The sequence below is a fragment of the Haliotis rufescens genome, unplaced genomic scaffold (genome assembly GCF_023055435.1).
Source record: "Haliotis rufescens isolate VD_foot unplaced genomic scaffold, xgHalRufe1.0.p SCAF_5, whole genome shotgun sequence".
Taxonomy (NCBI): Eukaryota; Metazoa; Mollusca; class Gastropoda; order Lepetellida; family Haliotidae; genus Haliotis; species Haliotis rufescens.
The window spans coordinates 47,567,180-47,586,180 of NW_025964223.1; positions in this window are offsets into that span (position 1 = coordinate 47,567,180).

Here is a 19,001-nt window from a genome sequence, read left to right on the forward strand (position 1 = left end):
AAATCTTAAAAACATTGAGAAAACAGTCCGATTTCAAGCAAAATTTCTAAAAAAACATGAAAAAGAAAATATATATCTATCTATTTAAATCTTCGTACGCCATTACTTTTTTAAAATAAATGTTCGATCTGCGTACCAAGTACGATTTTGTATGAGTCTCGCGTACGACACTGCTGACTCCCGAATAACCTCTAAATAGAACCGTGAGTCTTGCGTATCAGAAGGGGGTTGGCAGGCTGTTAATCTCTTATGTTCCTTACACCTTCGTTCACCTGCATGACGACTACACCGCCGCACTCCACCAGCGTTCAACAGACATGCGAGTAAACATAGTGAAGCTCCAATAAAATCTAGAAATTTGCTTTCAATCTTGAAGATATCCCTCGTCCTCGATGATTCAAAATAGGGAAATGTTGAACAAATTTTAACCATTTTTGAAACACATGTAGAACCAGATGTTATGGCTGCGTTTTAAGAGCTCTTTCTGTCACATTTGTTGGCACGGCTCTCTAAGAGTTTTATTTGTTTGTTTGTTTGTTGTTTAACGCCGCACTCAGCAATATTCCAGCTCTCTGACGGCGTTCTGTAAATAATCGAGTTTGAACCAGACAATTCAGTGATTGACATCATGAGCATCGATACACGCAATTGGGACACGATGACACGCATTAACCAAGTCAGCGAGCTTGACCAGCCGATCCCGTTAGTTGCCTCTTACGACAAGCATAGGTAACTGAAGACCTATTTTAACCCAGATCTTCCCGGGTCCTCCCTGTGAGAAACGGGCTTTGTTTGCATGAATTATACCATGTTTGTGGTCGTCCAAGAAACGCCAAGACTATACACTGATTAACCTTTAATAAAACAACTGGAAAGGATTTTAATCTAATATCTTTATGTGTTTTAGGATTTGCACGAGAGCTTTTCAGTATCTTACTGCAAATATCTTTACTGTCTTGATTCAGTGTGCAACAGTGTGAAACAATTACTCATACAGCACGATCAACGTATTCCTTGTGGCATATAAACAGTCCCGATATGACGGTCTCATATCCAAACAAACGTACATGTCTACTTATGATTTAAAAAAGTCGCCATGCATTATTCAGTGGCTAGACACGCGATTATTAGATAATACGTTTATGTTGGTATAGACTATGCAAGTAGCTTGAGGTTACATGCCTGACAGTGATTAATGTGTACATAATGACATTGGGTATGCTTAAAATGTCTTATTGATGTGAGTGTAAGTTTGTTGTTTTTCCCATGTATACACAATGGGCGTTAACCTATATCCCCTAAATCTGGCAGCATCCCTTTAATGGAAGGCACAAGCGTCTATTTCTGAAATACCCTGGAAACCAACTAATACAGATTGGTTTCCTTGGAAATTGATTTGTCAATATTATTGAGGTACCTTTTATTGACTTAATTACCTTAAATCGCATCGGAACAATAATAATGCATGGCTTGAGCCTGCGATTGCATATTTGGTAAAAGAACAGAAACATTTAGATATGACACGTTTCTTACATTCCCATGATTGAACAGGATATTACTGCTATTGACTCAGCATTAATGTGTTGTTATGATTATATCAGTTCAAGGTGTAAAACAATTACAGCGATGTCGATAGCTTGTACGTAATATTTAATGCTATATGTAACACGCCCATCCATGAAGGAGATAGGAGGTAAGCGATATCCCTGTCTTATCCATGTTTTGGTTTCTGGGGTGGAAGCCGCCGGCGGCTGTATTAACCTAAAACTCCCTCTCCGGCTTCGCTCTCACATGTTAATTGAGCAATTAACACTAATAATAGGGTTGGGGATGAAACATGGCGTGCTGGGGCACACCACATGAAATGTAAACGATGTAAAAGCATGTAAACATGTTAATGGAACCCCGGTATTTCCCGTGACACAGCGCGACATATACAGGATAGGGCACTGCTTCATGGATGACGAGGCGTTTCTTGCGGGATATATACGATATGTGTGTTTACTTCATGAACATGTCTTTGTTTGACTAATAGATATGTACTTTATTGAACTTATTATCATAAACTGTCGGGCAAAAGAAAGTATACATTCATGTTTGGTGGTGACTAAAAATGAAACAAAATAGAAATGATTATTCGACGGTGATTGTAGTTTGCAGTGTTTCGGCGACAGTTTTAAGCCTAGCAACTCTTTTTTTGGCTCTGTTGTTTATATCATTTACAGTATACCTAATATGTCTAAGGTGAATATTTCGCCGCCCCTTCTCTCTTATAAATAGGAGTGTTTACACAATTTGCAAGTGACAAAATCGTAAAAACACAGACGAACATACATTAACTTTGAAAAGTTAATGTAACTAGAGCAACAAAGCGGTTTACGTGAGTTAGACTGTATATGCAAACAGGAGCCTCGATTGTGCTCATCTGCAGGTCAACTGAATCTTTTTGCCAGTATTGTGACTTCCCACAAATAGCTTATTTTTCAACAACTCCATCCAATGAGTGCCTTACTGAAAAATCAAAAGACCAAAAAAACGCGTAGAACCCATGTACAGCGAAACCCCGTTAATCCGGAATGTAGCGTCCCGACTGAAATCACTAACCAATCATCGGACAAAATGTCACTATGTATGCAAAAAACGGCCCAAGGAGTCATTGTCTATATCTACATATGCACAAGTCGTGAAAATTGCGTTATGTTTGATAAAAATACCAGCTACATGTACCTGTATTAGGAGTTACTGATTTTCATCCCTCTGGGAGTTTCGGGGCTGAATAGTTCCAAAATATCCCTGCTTATCGTAAGATAATAATGATGATCGATTTATTTCAACGTGTAATCTACACGATTGTGTGTTTTCGTGCCCCGAAGACGTGGATCGTTGCTTATGCTGTCAACCATTGGTTTGCCTGTCCCAGATTCGATTAATTATAATATCTCATGATAGACATTGAATATTTTTGACTGTGGCATAAAACACCATTCATCTGCTCTTCCACTTCCAAATGTGCACATGTTCAGCTTAGTGTACTCATGCAACGTGACCAACGTGTATCCTATATTAAATTTTTCATGTATAGTTAAAACGTTCTCACTTACATGAATGGCGCTCTCAGGCCCTCTCTTGCACACTAAAATAACAATATATGTATGTACGGTAGTCTTTATTTATCATCCATCTCGGCATACCATATTCTAAAACCTTTCAGAGGTCACCTTTGAAATGATAAACATCACCCCCATTAACTACCCGTACCTAAAACCTAAGTTACCCGCGGGCATTGCACATTCTCAATATCCAAATCACCATCATCCCATATCATACACTGGTCAGCTGATTTCAGCCTATGTATACTCAAAATCCGGTCAAAACACCTGACTAAAATGTATACGGGTCACTTCATTTTCACACCTCCGGTCATAATTACAAATTGTCCTCTCTGTTTCTTCCCATTTTTGTCAATAAACATGCGAGGGTAGGTTGTTAACCCCAGCCCATAGTTCAGCACCCCTGGGCGCCCCGACTGTATTGGGGGACAAGATCCAACAGTCGGGCGTAGGCCGGATAATCCCTAGATTGTCGCGCGAACAGGGCCGCCGCTGTTTTATCCATGGTCGGGATATAACACGGTGTAAGGGGTCGGGTGACGGTTTCATTGATGGTTAGGAAGGGATTTTGAGGTCACAGTGGGTGTTTGTGTACGACCTGTTATAAAATTCAAGTGTTTATTATTGAAACTCGTTTCATCGTGCGATATGGAAACATGTTTGCAAACAACGTTTCATGAAACTGAACAAGAACGTATACTCACAGGAAAAGGTAATTTTGATTTTATCAATCGATTGATTTTTTGAAAATTCATAATGATTATGATCATATGGACCGTATGGTTTACAGAGTGATCGATCCCAAGGCCTGTCTACTCAACAAACACTTTCCAAAACAGACTAGGCAAGTCTGCTACCCTTCTATTTGGTATGTTCAGGGTAAACAGAAACATAATCCTTTACCTTAAAAATGCTGGACAAACGAAACAGAGAATGTAAATAACCGGAAATATTTAAATAATATTATAGAGCTGCCAAAACAGCCGTTCGCTGATTGGTGATAATAAGAGTCAGAGATGCTAATTCGGCCTTGACCTTGCTCAGGTGATGCTCGTACTCTCGTCCAGAGCTTTGAGCGTTCCAGAAGGGAGTGCAACAAGTGCCCCCTCCCCAAAACACACCTTTTGTTTCCAAAAAATTGCCGTTTTGTGGATGCTGAACTTCTACTGTACCGCGGTCAACTGCGGAGAAATGATAAAGCTGATAATTTGTTTCCGCTTAAAACCGAAGACCTCATTCCACAAAGCGATCCAACATTGACTTAATATAGTCGTAGCGCTAAGATCGCTTTGTGGAACGAGGACCAAGCCAAGTGTCGGAGTCAAATTCCTACTGTAAATTTGAACTGAGGACATCACACTGGCTTGACACTGACATTATTTACAGTTACAATTAAAGATGGCCTCCCCTCGGATGGTTTGGCTGGGGCCGTATAATTGGTTCCAACTAAACGAGGAGTACATGGATAGATGGAATTCAACACTCCCCGGCCCAAAAGTTACAGGAGGAAATTCGTGCTCAGCCCAATTTCATGCTCAAAATCCTGGGTTAGTACTCAATTGAGATTTGTTGAAAAGTTTAATGGTACACTACGCTGCACGGTAACTGGGTTCATTTCGAGTCTTAAAACTTGATCAGGGCGTTGTGATTACTGTCTAGTGTATAACTGATAGATCGTATTTCTGTACTAAGGGTAATCCTTAACTAGAAGCCAAAATCATTTTATAAGATTACTGTAAATTGGCCGAAGACTTATCCCCTCATGTGTTTGCACGTGTTTCCTCGTTGGTGTGTGAGTTGGGTGATTCAGGCCATGGTGGTAGAGCGTACTGCGAAGAAGTCACACTGATTAAAACTGAAGTGGTTAGGAAACTAGACCGTCGGAACCTATTTAAACATTTTTATTGAGAAAAGTCAAATGCATGGATTAGGCACAAGTGACACACTTACAAGGCTTTCTATGTACATTTCATTGCATTGTGGTTTGTGAATAATGATAGTTCAGGAAAAATGTACAGTGTCTGAACATCTACTGTAGCATGACCATGTGCGGAAATAACGATTTCGAGTATAACGAATGACGAATGGGAGAGAGAAACAAGTTTTGAGGGACCCACATGTCACAGAACATGTCCAGTGAAAGCCTTAAAGTTTATTTTCCTGGATAAGACATGAAGCTTTTTCGGGAACAGAGTAATTTTGTTCAAAAACAGCCAACACCCAACCTTGAGCCAAAATAATGTTGTTTAATAGATGTCAGTATGACAGTGTGTCAGAGAGCTATTGGTGGCTTACTAATCCTTATGAGCCTGAGGTTTACACTATACTGCAAAGCATTAAGAATTACTACGTACAAGTGATCAATTATTTTATAAATTAACTGTTGGTATTTGACAATTACTGTAATTTCCCTGACCAGGATACATCGCCGAACGGGTATGAAAATAAAATAACAATATTCAAATTCATTGGAGTCTGCGGGAACGTTATGGTTCGGCATGAAAAGAAACAAAATATTTTGTTTGTGGCCTGACAACAATCATAAATTCATTAATATACATGAATGTGTTTTCGTATTTGTACTCGTTTGCATCTCAATGGTATTGTTGGGACTAAAGACAACTGTCCAGTAATTATCATACGTCAAAGACCAGAAATGCAACTTCATAATATTGATAAGCAGCCAGACGGTTACAATTCCAATGGCGCAACGTTTGTCTTTGCTGTGAGGTCAAGCTGACCCGATGTGACCTTCTTTGGCCTCTGTCATTGACCTTGCGTACCATGTCCACCTACATCTTTGAGAAAACCACCTCCGTGGGACGATGTCGCCTGGATGGCCGGGGAGCAAGTATCCCGGATGGAGGAGGTTTGCTACGCGCCTTATCTCACTTCTGCCCGAACTGTGAGATATGCCACCAGGTGGCGCAGGGCGGCAAGGTCACGTTTAACGTGGCATAACGCCCATCACAAACAACTTGCAATAAACAACATTTTTTATTTGTATTTCAGCGATCTTGGGCAGGTGTCGGACACTGTTTTCTTAGTGTTTATTCCACTGATGTAATCACAAACTTCATTCCTGGTCTTACGATCATATGTTTGAGTTTATGAAGTTGGGCTGAGAGTCCTTTATAATCCATGTGGATTTAATCATTAAAGTTTTGAGTTAATACCCTATTACTTGTAAACAGACAAACAAGGCTCAGGGCTAAGTTTCCGTACAGCAAAAAGTTTGACTAGTTTTCCAAATTTCATACAATGCGTTAATTTAACACAGGTCTTAACTTGTATACGCAAACAAAGTATATTGTTGAAATGACCCGACTGAACATATGCTGTGACTACAATTGTGTTATTGTGTTATCGTCATGGGTTATGCCTTCATATATTCTGCTGTGTTCAGTCTTTTTTGTGTGCAGGATATATACGTCCGACAATCTGTTCCTCTGTTTTACCTTTCGTTCTGCCGCCCGCTCATATGTATATCTTGTCGTGGCCCTTTGGTTTGTTTACCTGTCCACCTGTCCTTCCGTCGTTATGCCTACTGTCTCCCAGTCTGCTCGTCCGTCTGTCCTTTCAATCAGGCACCATGTCTTTCAGTCTTCCAGTCTGCTCGTCCGTCTGTCCTTTCAATCAGACACCGTGTCTTCCAGTCTGCCCGTCCGTCTGTCCTTTCAATCAGACACCATGTCTTTCAGTCTGCCAGTCTGCTCGTCCGTCTGTCCTTTCAATCAGACACCGTGTCTTTTGGTCTGCCAGTCTGCTCGTCCGTCTGTCCTTTCAATCAGACACCGTGTCTTCCAGTCTGCCCGTCCGTCTGTCCTTTCAATCAGACACCGTGTCTTCCAGTCTGCTCGTCCGTCTGTCCTTTCAATCAGACACCATGTCTTCCAGTCTGCCAGTCTGCCCGTCCGTCTGTCCTTTCAATCAGACACCGTGTCTTCCAGTCTGCCCGTCCGTCTGTCCTTTCAATCAGACACCATGTCTTCCAGTCTTCCCGTCCGTCTGTCCTTTCAATCAGACACAATGTATGCCAGTCTTCCCGTCCGTCTGTCCTTTCAATCAGACACAATGTATGCCAGTCTGCTCGTCCGTCTGTCCTTTCAGACACCATGTCTTCCAGTCTGTTTGTCCCCCCGTCTGTCCTGGCGACAACCTGCCCACCTGTCTGCTATGCAGTCTACACCCTCGTACTGTGAATGTTTGACGAAATGCTAAAAAAAGGCAAATACACAAGAACAGAGACTTCTATAAAAAAACAAGCTTATTTGAAACTGAACAGAAATGTCGTCATCAAAGCTTAACAAGAAAAAAACTTCGGAGTAGTTAACGTGAGACGGATATTGGACTCAAATGAAGGTCAACAACAACTGACCGTCAAATCTGCCTGGATCCTCTGGAAAAGCCAAGGTTAAGCTGCCGTTTGACTCTTCTGTTTAGTTATCACAGGTTTTCAACGAAGTCGTTTTCCGGTATTCGTATTGTCAACATACGAGCTATCGTCTATTCCTTGTGTCAAGACAGGCGAAATCTCCGTAGAAAGTCCCGTCACTTCACGTTGTAAAGGGCGAGATGTTGATTGAATAAGGCGAGAAATGTCTAAAAAGTGTGACGTAACGGAAGCCTGATATTACAAAGAATAAACAGCGTGCACATTGCTTGCGAGCCGTCGTGTTTGGCGAGGTGGGATGTAGGGAGGTGTGTTTGCTCCGAGGAAAGATAGAGAACCTTATCCCCCTGTTCAAATCAAAAATAAAATACCACAAATTTCGCTCTTCCGTAGGATTCTTCCTTGACACATATAGAACAGTTCAATGCATTTTGAGTGGAAATTTAGAATTGTTGTGAATTCTACTCCAGAAATCGTTAAATATGAGTTTTCTGTCTAATTTGCCTCTGGAAACTGTGTTAAATATTTGAATGCAATAATTCACATATTAGCCTTCGCAGTTCGTGACGCCTTCAGCACACAGCAAAAATAAATGTAAACGTCAAAACTATCTAATGGAGTGAAGCATTAATTGTTGTTTAAATATGGATACAAAAACACGATTCAAACGTATAAAAAGTAGACATATATTATGCATGAGGCAAAAGAAAAATAATATTATTGAAGATAAAGTAATATTGAAATATGATCAGCCGATCGCCATCATAAAACAATTTAGTGTCAGTTAATTGGGAGCAAATACGCTTGCGATATTTTCGCTGTATGTCGGAAAGCGCACTTAAATCCCCAATTAACTAACTAACATGAGTATGACGGGGCTTAACGCTTCCTGGGCTTTACATGCCAATAATTAAGTGATAATGATCCTATGTTTCTTATAACAATTAAACTAGATTGCATATTACGTGCCCCGTGGGGACTACAGGTCAGAATTGGTCCCCAGCAACTTGTGCGGGTCACGCCCGGTGTCTTTGATGGCATGTCGTCGTTGCTGACAATATCAATGGTTTGTCTCATCCCAGCTATTTTATACAGACCGCTGTCATAGATATCGAATATTGCTGAGTGTCGCCATAAACAACAAACAAAAGCATATTACCGAAAATCGATATATCGAATCCAATCATTATCCGTCTCTTGATCCAAGATTTCAGTTGCACTTAACTTTAAAATACCTTACGTCTAACCCCTGTACCTAGGAACAGGGTTATACTAAGCTCTTACTGACCCTCTAAACTCTGCGACAACGGGACACCGTTGTGTATATATATAGTTCCATCCCCAAGCATCAACTTCAACTGTGAACAATAAGCATACCCAGCTACAGTGTACTCCATGAACATGACAAGTTGACGGAACCTCTGACCCCGACACACAGGTAGCACGTGTTAGGTGACCTTCTGGGGTTGAGTAAGTGTTAATTCTATTAGCCAAGGTACTTTTGGGAGACATCTTGGTATCACCACTTCCATCTCTTCTTACCTTGTTTGAGTTCGTGATGTCACACATCGCTCTATGACCCAACGTCACGTTGAATACTCAAAAGCGTAGACTCACAACAGATTTCTATTTCAAAACTGGTCCATGTATGTGTGTTCTATGTACAGACAAGTCTCCAGTTAAACACTGTTGGTCTCGAACTGAGGTTCATCACGGTATGGTAACGACCTCTTACGTCCTTGATACCGACAGTTTTACAACCGTGATGTCATGACGGCGCTCGGGCTGCTTTCGTGGACAGATATATCATCCATATGTTTTCAAGGGTTCTGAAAAATACATAAAAAGTACGCGTGTAATAATGAGACTATGTTAGTATGGTGCGCGATTTCATACTATGGTATTGGGACTAACAATGAAAATTGTGTGTGGCGATGCTACGGGTAGAGAAGGACATGCTTACCCTTTTCGCGAACATATGTTGTCATCACTGATTTTCAGTGATCCATTTATATAATTTTAATCACTATTTTTCCTTTGACACCCTTTGGAAACTGTGTCGGCAGATATTTGATGCCTTGACATTTTGAATTTTCAGCAAATATGAGTGAGTGAGTGAGTTGGTTTTAACGCCGCTTTAATATAATTTTCATCACTATTTTTCCTTTACCACCATTTGGAAACTGTCTCGGCAGATATTTGATGCCTTGACATTTTGAATTTTCAGCAAATATGAGTGAGTGAATTGGGTTTTAACGCCGCTTTCAACAGCATTCCAGTTATATCACGGCGTGTCGGCTTTATTTGGGAGGAAGGCCCGAAGTGATGCAGGTCTTAGACGTTTACCACTTCGTTGAAACCCACGAGCACGGATATGGTGTTGACAAACCTAGAAACATAATCGGGGCGAACCGGGATTCGAACCCACAATCAAAGGTTTCTGGCGTGTCCATGGGACGCAACTCCGCACAGCGAATCGCGGCGCCTTAGACGACTGGGCCACCCGTGCCCCTCAGCACAGATGACGTAATGGAAATACCATGGTTGACGAAGTTCACTTAGTGTTGCCAAGGATGTCTTAATAGTAAGGGTGTTACAGCGTATCAGTTTTGAAGTCATGTTTATTCTGTCAGCTTCGACACGGCTTTGAATATGGAAGACATCACTCCTTCACTACAGCTAATTATAAAGTTAGGGATATTTGTAATATTTTGAATATTTTCTACCAACTGGATATAATATTTTATTTATTAACCACAGACCAGAAAAGTACTTCGTTGCATACAGCGCCAAACGCTGTCACACCAGTTGAGAGACGTTTGGTAGCTGAGATGTCACTGACGACGGGGCGCATGCAGGGAGTCATCGATGCATAATCTCCCATTCAGAGAATAAGCAAAATGAGTTTATAAGTTTTATGAAAAACACACGAGGATGCTTATCACATATTCAGATACATGACATTTTCACTCTTGGCAAATCTAGAAAATACATAGAATACGTTTGGCGTGATTTAACAGTGATGACATTAGTATGCAGATTTAAATTCCCATTTCGTCAATGTTGAAACAGTACATCTCAAAAGTTTATGACAGTGGCGTGTCACACATTATGAAAGCAAAAGCAACGCAAAATAATCTTTGTACCGTAACAGCTTGTTTGATAGCACGTTTAATCAATAGCACATATATATCTCCAATAAACATTTGTATTCTTTATTTAATACGACTGCCGAAATATAAACAACATTGTGTAACTGTTGATATTGACATTATCTATAGTCCACGAGCATATGAAACCACAGCAACTCAATATGAGAAAAAAATGGCGCTATCATTTAAAAACAAACAATGTATTGTCTCTCTAAACAGAGTTGCGCAATAGATATTGTTCGTGTAAATAATCTCGTAATTGACCACCTTTTCTAGCGTCCCGCAGTGAACTCATCTCATTCTGGTGTGGCGGAGCTGGCGATTTGTCGCCACCACGAGCTTCGATGTTGTCAATGACATCAACAAACTGTGAGATGAGGCCTGGCATGCTTGATGAATACTAACACCGCGCACTAGGTTAATGTACCCGACTCACGACCGGGGGTAAAGCGGGGCCAAGGTTGCTAAAGAACTGCAGGATTAGATCATGTAGGAACCAGGTGTTTATAGTGCTATTTTCGGTAGTATTTCGGGTTTGATGTTTGTGCTGGGGTGTAAATGAACGCGAAACAATTTGCAGGTAACGTTTACGCTGATTACAATTAGGCCTATTCAAGTTGTTTTAATGTGTAGTGAAATTATTGTTAAAAGTTTAAACAGATGGTTTAACATTCTTAAAATGATATATGCATGTAGAACCTATCAAAGTCATGGTAATTTAAAAGCTGTATAGACCGGAATTTGCATGATGGCATGAATGAAATTATTCTGCCTGGCAAAAGAAATTATACACTAGAAAATTGTATTTGATCAAAACATTACAAACGCTATCAGAACTTTACCAGGATGAACTGTTGTGAGATTCTCATTGATATGAGGCATGAGATGTCGCCCATCTCTATCGAATAACCAATTCTTGTTTGTCTCATTTTAGCCACCTTGCAATCAAACAAGGATGCATACTTTCTTTCATTCTTTTATTCTGGTTATTTTAAAAAATCAACTTCTGGCCTATGATTTACGTGCGTATTTATATCAAGTCTATCTCAGATCGACAGTATCCAAAGTCTAGCTTTGAACATGTTAGTCAAACTGGTTATTTATTACAAACTCAAAGCAGAATGAGTAATCCCAAGGTCTGTATAATTATGTCAACATCCATAAGCACGTTGATCACTACAGGTTCATTTATTGGAGGGACCCATATAAAAAGTAATCTCCTATAGTATGTATAATTTATTTAGAAGCTATTGTTATCTCTAGCTAGCACAGTCTGGTCTCCGGCAGTAAACTGTGGATACGACACACACTCTCTCCGATGTACTGCTCACAAAGGCCGCTTGACCACAGCTTGATTCCATGTGTCTGCTTCAGAGTGTACACGAAATGTTGAAGGTAAAATAACGTATAGTCTGTAGATGTATACACCTAGAAAAACCTTAAGCGCCCCCTGAGAAAGTTTAATCACTGTCGCGCCACCACGAATGTAATGGGTAAAATCATTTTGGCAATGACACGAACAGTTATGCATAGCTAAGATGTGAATGTTCGCTAGCTATTCTGACGCGTAAAGCTTGTGCATGTTGTACGTGCAACAAGACACGCTTGATAAAAACGCACTATCAGTCGACAATAAATCTAAGCTCAATTGGAAATTATCCTAATTCTTGTTCAACATGGCCCGTGGGGGCTTATTTGACTGTTAAAGTGGCGAATAATAGACATGATTAATTACAGGAATGTCCTACAAAGCTGTTGATCGCTGATTCGGTTACCGTCATTCGGTTATAAGCAGACTGGCACATAAACATCGACAAAGTGATGAGGTAAAAGGCCGTCCAAGGCCAAAACCGTACCGTGTGAGGTCAGCACGCGAAGATCGCGACCTGTTCCGCTTGGTTAGGCGACAACCTTTTGCCACAAGCACCTGTCTGAAGGATAACTGGATGCCCCACAGACATTGTCATCCTGGACTGTGAGACTTAATTCCGCAGGTCGATGTCATGGAGGGTGATCAAGCGCCTTATGCTGTCAATTTTGTCATAGAAGGGACCGTTTGGAAAGGTGAATGACTGGAACCTGAGGACATGGAGGAAGATCCACTGGTCGGACGAGAGCAGGTTTTTGTTGGGTTTCACAGATGGTCTCGTCTGGTGGTACAGAAACATGGCATACACGCACGGGAACATTCGTCCCACAGTCCCATTTGGTGGAGTTTATTATGTGGGGTTGCCTTTCCCGCGTCTGCAAGCTGGGCATGGTCACCTTGCAGAGGAATCTGAGGGGTGGCAGGTACAGGTGCCAAATCTTTGAACCACAATTTGATAACCGCCATCTGGCTACAAGGACGCCAACGCGAGACCATATCCTTCTCGACAGGTTACAGAGTTCCTCCAGCAGATCGCCATCACGACCATCGTTGGACCCAGCAGCAGCTAATCTACAGGAACCTACCCCAGGAAGGCGTCAGACGTCTCACTGTAGGCATGAGGTAGAGGGTTCGGGCGGTATATGTTACAAACTTAAACATGGTTATTTTCTAGGGGTATCGCACTTATTTAACAACAAACAACAGCGTTCCTTCAGTGAAGGTGAGCAAGTAGGAGATGATGTACATGTATAGTTTTTTTTTTTTAGAATTACAGGTACGAAACTTCATGTCCAATTTGTTTTCAATTGCTTATATCGTCACGTCCTAACGACCATATTTGGGAATGCAATACTTTCTTTCTGTCGTGAAGCTGACAGTTGTCAAATATGTTCCAAACGCACAGTAGAACATCATTTCTAAATCAGTAAGGACAGGGCTTGTCAGAGCACTTCTCAGAAATCAAAGTACAGGGCTGATGTATACATTGTCAATGCAAGATAACCAGTAGAGATTATCCACAGGAACAGATTAAAATTTGGTTTAAAGGGTAAGCAGCTGTGAAAATTATATGAATGAACCACTGACAATCAGTGATGACACCAGGTGTTCGCGAAAGGGTAAGTATGTTCTGCTCCACCGGTAGCACCTGCCATTCACACAATTTGCAATGCTGGGTGCATAATAGGTCAGTTTTAACAACAATTTGCCGATCACAACTGTCTGGGGCACCATGCAACTCAAATGTTGTCAACAATACACACGCTGAAATATCCATCCATATTATGAATACTTCCTAAAATGTGATGATTGTTATCCTTGATGTTCTTTAATATTCAGAAAAGCACATGTTCCGGTTTCTATGCCACAGATTTGGGACCAGCACCCATTTTTCAAATCTCTTAGCCAAAACAGTCAGGGGTCTCTTTTTTCAAAAAAACTATTCATTAGAAAGAAAAGGTGTTGTCATTTCCTATTACACTCGACCAATAATATAAGCAAAAATAATGCTAAGATTTAAGACTTTAGCAAAACTTGCCGTTCCATGATCACCCATCTTTCAGAGGCAAGAGAGTCAGCTGACTATGCATAGACTCGTTAGTCCATCCAAAATCAAGCTCCATAATACCAGCCTAGTTCGGCAAGGGTGGAAACTGGACTTTTATAGTCACTTAACTCTCTTGCCTCGGGAAGATGTGAACACACGGTGTCAGCACTGTTGATATACAGTGATTGATGGGTCTCAGTTATTGTTTTCCATTTTGCATTGACTCAGTTGAAATGTGCTCGAAGATTGCGTGGGCCTGTGTCAGCACGCATGATGTATTGATAGAGAATACCGCTTTCGCCCTTTAGATACCTTTGGAATACACTCGTTGTAATAACATCGGTATCTAAAACACATATTATCTGAATTCAACGTTAGTGTGAGTGAGTGAGTATGGTGTTATGCCGCTTTTAACAATATTCCAGCAATATCAGGATTGGGTTCACTAGAAATGGGTTTCACATTGTATCCATGTTGGGAATCGAACCCGGGTCTTCGGATGGAGAAGACGTCACTGTCATAAGGATGACGTATGAAATACAACAGTTTGTTTGGCATTGGTTAGTGAGTAAATAAGAACACGTACAACTTTATGGATAATAACTTCTGCTTTATTGCACATACCGACGTGTCCATGTCGATTCCTACTGTAGATTCTTAGCTTGATAACGGTGTAAGAATCTTCATCGAAATGTCGCTATGCAATAAACCAGAAACATTAATAACCGATGATTCGACCAGAGGCTATTCTCTCAAGATGGCTTTCTAAGGGGCGATTTTGAAAAAAGATCAGATATGTTCTTATAAACATAATCACAACAGTCAAACGACAAACATCAAACGGTTTGAAATATCTGGCAGTGCTATCTAACTCGGTTCAGTGTAGGCGAGAGGATCCCGAGAGATAATCATCGATTTATTTACTATATGATTTAATGTTAGGAAAAGCTTTGTGATCACTGTTAAGCAACACAAACTACAAGGCAGGAACCAAAGACTGCATCGGTTGACATAACGAGGACAGAGGTTCACGGCCACAAGTACATGTGACTTGGTTAGGTACACGTGCACGTTGATTCTGTGCTGGAAGATGACGGGACATGTCTTCAAGGCCGGTGTCAGCACGTACGTTGTACAGTGTATTTGTATTAACGATAGCCGGCAAGTGCAAAGCCTTTAAACTATATCATATTGCTGAGAAATAAACATTTTCTTTGACTGCATTTAATGCACGACGTACATTTTGATTTGGATATTGTTCTAGCACATTCTTTCAAAGCAATATTATTTCAAGTTTGTAACATTTGTTCTCATGAAGCACACAATCCACTATTTGAGCATCGCTCGTGGTGAAGGATGTTTCAGGCTCTGTTATTGTGATCAGCAGGGGTAGACGCCATTATTCATATCCAACTTGTCCTGATCTCATTTCAGACCAGTGAGTTGTGTAAAATAACTAAGACTTCAGGATAAAGTAACTGGTCCCTCTAATTGTTCACGAGTCCCGGACTAGTGGCCATGCCTGTCCCCGGTGAGCGTGGATACAACGTTTTGGTAGGGAGTGGTGCGTTCTTTTATTATGTAATTCGTGTTGAGTTGCCGAGTAATTATGTTGAAAACATATCACGAAATGAGTTGATTTTATACGTTCATACGTTTACATTAGGTATACCCGATAAAATGTCCGAATTTACATATTTTTAGCCCTGCAAGAGAGCTACCCCGGCATCTCAACCACCCAACCCACACTTACGTCTCCCCCACCCCCTCTGGTTTTTGCGCATTGACATATCTTTTCAAGATAATTCTTTAATAGAAAAAAATACATCCCATTGTAAAGTCCTTTATTTGTTGTAACCTGCCATAGATAGTTGCTTACTGCTTCCTTGCCATCAGTTCTACCACTTCTTTTGTTCCAGTGATGTAAACCGCCGCAACTACTCAGACGTCCCAGTGCCAGGATCTGCTATATACCGGAGTCGTCCCGGGTATGATGCTTGATCTGTCGACACCATATGTTGCTCTTGTGTTAGTCTCTGATAGCAAGCTGACACGCCGTACTGAAGCCAAATCTGTCTGTCATAGTAATTGTTCAAAGTCACCAATTAAGCGTCCTCCAAGCTTTCTTCTCACGTTAAGCTGACTCGCCGATATACACGTTTATACAAATCATTTAAAATATTTCACCAACAGGAGTTTGGAAAAAGATAAATCCTAAAAGTAAAAATATTAATGACGCAAAGTCACCTCCTTTGAAGGAATTCTATACCTTTTAAACAGATATTCATTCTAAACGATATGATGATCACGACCTAAATCATGATCTTGAAGAAGTGGAACCAAATTAATTTGACTACGATATTTAAATAGAACAGTTACAGCTGAAGAAGTCAGAGAAGCAGTCAAGTCTTTAAAACGTAATAAATGACATTGAAAATGGTTTTATTATTGACTCAATATTATTTATGTACACTATCGTGTAACCTCATACTAACACCTGGAATAGTCCCAGACCAATGGTTAATTGGAGACATTCAACCAATGTAAAGGGAAGACACAGAAGATCCCAACTCCTTTATCCTAACTCCTGTCACTATCTTGTATTTTCTTGGAAAGTGTTTTACAGGTATTCTCAACAGGAGGCTGAATACATTCTTAGAAACAAATAATAGGCAGGTTTCCGTAAGCATCATTCAACAATTGATCACATATTTGTAATGCACCTCCCCAATAACATACTCAAAATTTATTCTTTTTAAAACAATATTGTGCATTCATTGACTTCTCTAAAGCCTTTGATAATGTCCGAATCGCTGTGCAGAGTTGCGTCCCTTGGACACGCCAGAAATCTATGATTGTGGGTTCGAATCCCGGTTCGCCCCGATTATGTTTCTAGGTTTGTCAGCACCATACCCGTGCTCATGGGTTTCATCGAAGTGGTAAACGTCTGAGACCTGCATCACTTCGGGCTTTCCTCCCACATTAAGCTGAAACGCCGCGATATAACTCGAATACTGTTAAAAGCGGCGTAAAACCCAACTCACTCACACCGGAGGCTGGGTCTCTGGAACAAGCTACTTAAGAGCGGTATAACGGTAAATTCTTTCTGTTAACCCAAAACATGTGCAAAGATATAAAATCACGTGTTTCTATGTTTAATCATCCCGAGGCAAGGGCGTTAACTGACTATAATGGTTAGTGAACGCCCTTGCCTCGGGACGATGCGAACGCTCATGTATGTCTTTGGTTATGTCACATACAATCAGTAACTATTAAATAGCTTAAATTTTTAAAGCCGCTCTCTTGTCTCATCATATAAAAAAATGTCGAAGTGATACCATGTCAACTTCTAAAGGCACATATTACCAATATCAAAAACACCTACCTTCTTTTAGCAGCAACTTATTTTGGCCCAAACCTATAGCCTATACTATATTAAAATATATTATAACGAATCATAAGCTCCCAGTTGAGACTGGTCACTTGACTGGCATTACCAGAGAAAACAGACTGTGTATATCATGAGACTCGTCCGCTGTAGTTTCACATGTGAAGCATTTCATTCTTATAGATTATTGTATTATATATACAAACTAGTGTCCAAAAGAAACGATACCACCTGTTTGCAACGACATAAAAGAAAAACTAAACAATGCAGAAGTTTAGGATTGGTGTTATGCTTTTGAGAAATCCTTTCACAACATCTGTACAAAATTTTCATTTCAATAAAATCTGTACAACCAATATGACAAGCCTTTAAAGATGGGTGGGATCGAAAAATGAACATTTCGTTGGAGCACTGATCACAGAAACAACGGGAAATGTCACACCACACGTCTCAAAGTCAAGTCAGTAGCGGGTATGTCCACCGTGAGCATCAATACATGCCAGAACACGCCTACGGACTGATGACGTTGGGAGTGATGCGTTGCCATTCCTCGAGGAGACATCGTTCCAAGTCCTGGACGTTGACTGGAGGCACACGGCGACGTCGGATTTGCCGATCGAGGTGGTCCCATAAGTGCTCGATGGGATTCATGTCCGGTGAACATGCGGGCCATGGCAAAACCTGTACGTTGGCGTTGGCAAGGAAGTTCTGTGTCAATCTTGCTGTGTGTGGCCTTGCATTGTCATGTTGGAAAAGGAGTCCACGAGGCTGTTGCTGATTAAGGGCACCACAACAGGCCGTAGGATGTCATCAAGATAACGCTGTGCATTCAGGTTTCCACGAATTACGACAAGCATCGTTTTGACGTCACCACATATGCCACCCCAAACCATTAACCCTCCACCTCCAAACGGCCGGACCTGTTGGATACAGTTAGGCGCCAAACGTTCACCAAATCGTCGGTATACAAGCTGCCGTCCATCGTTTCTGAAGATGAGGAATCTGCTCTCATCAGAGAACATAACACGTGCCCAGTCCCGCCGTTGCCAACGTCGAACTCGCCTGGCCCAGATCAGTCTGTTGTTCCGGTGTCAAGGCGTCAGGAGCGGTCCGCGGTAGGGATGACGTGGCCGGATACCATACTGCCGTAGTCTCCTGTAGACGGTCTGTCGACTGAACCTGTGTCCCAGTGCTGTAGCCGCCGTGGACGTCGCTGTTACGGTGCGGTTCCTCAGGTGTAATACCCGGATGTAACGATCTTCACGGGGCGTGGTTACTCGTGGTCTTCCACTCCTGGGCCTGTCTGACCTGTCTGACGTAACCGCTGCATCAACCTGGTGATAGTGATGCGTGCGCAGCCCAACCTTCTGGCGACGTCGACGTGTGACGCTCCTTGTTGGACCATTCCAACGGCTCTCTCTCTCTCGATGGCTGTCAAACGTGGCATATCTTGTGTTCTTTTTGTTGCTGTGATATCAACGTGTCTGATCAGCCGTTTTATACAGTTTTTCTGCACGTGCAGAACATGCTAGAGAGGGAAAT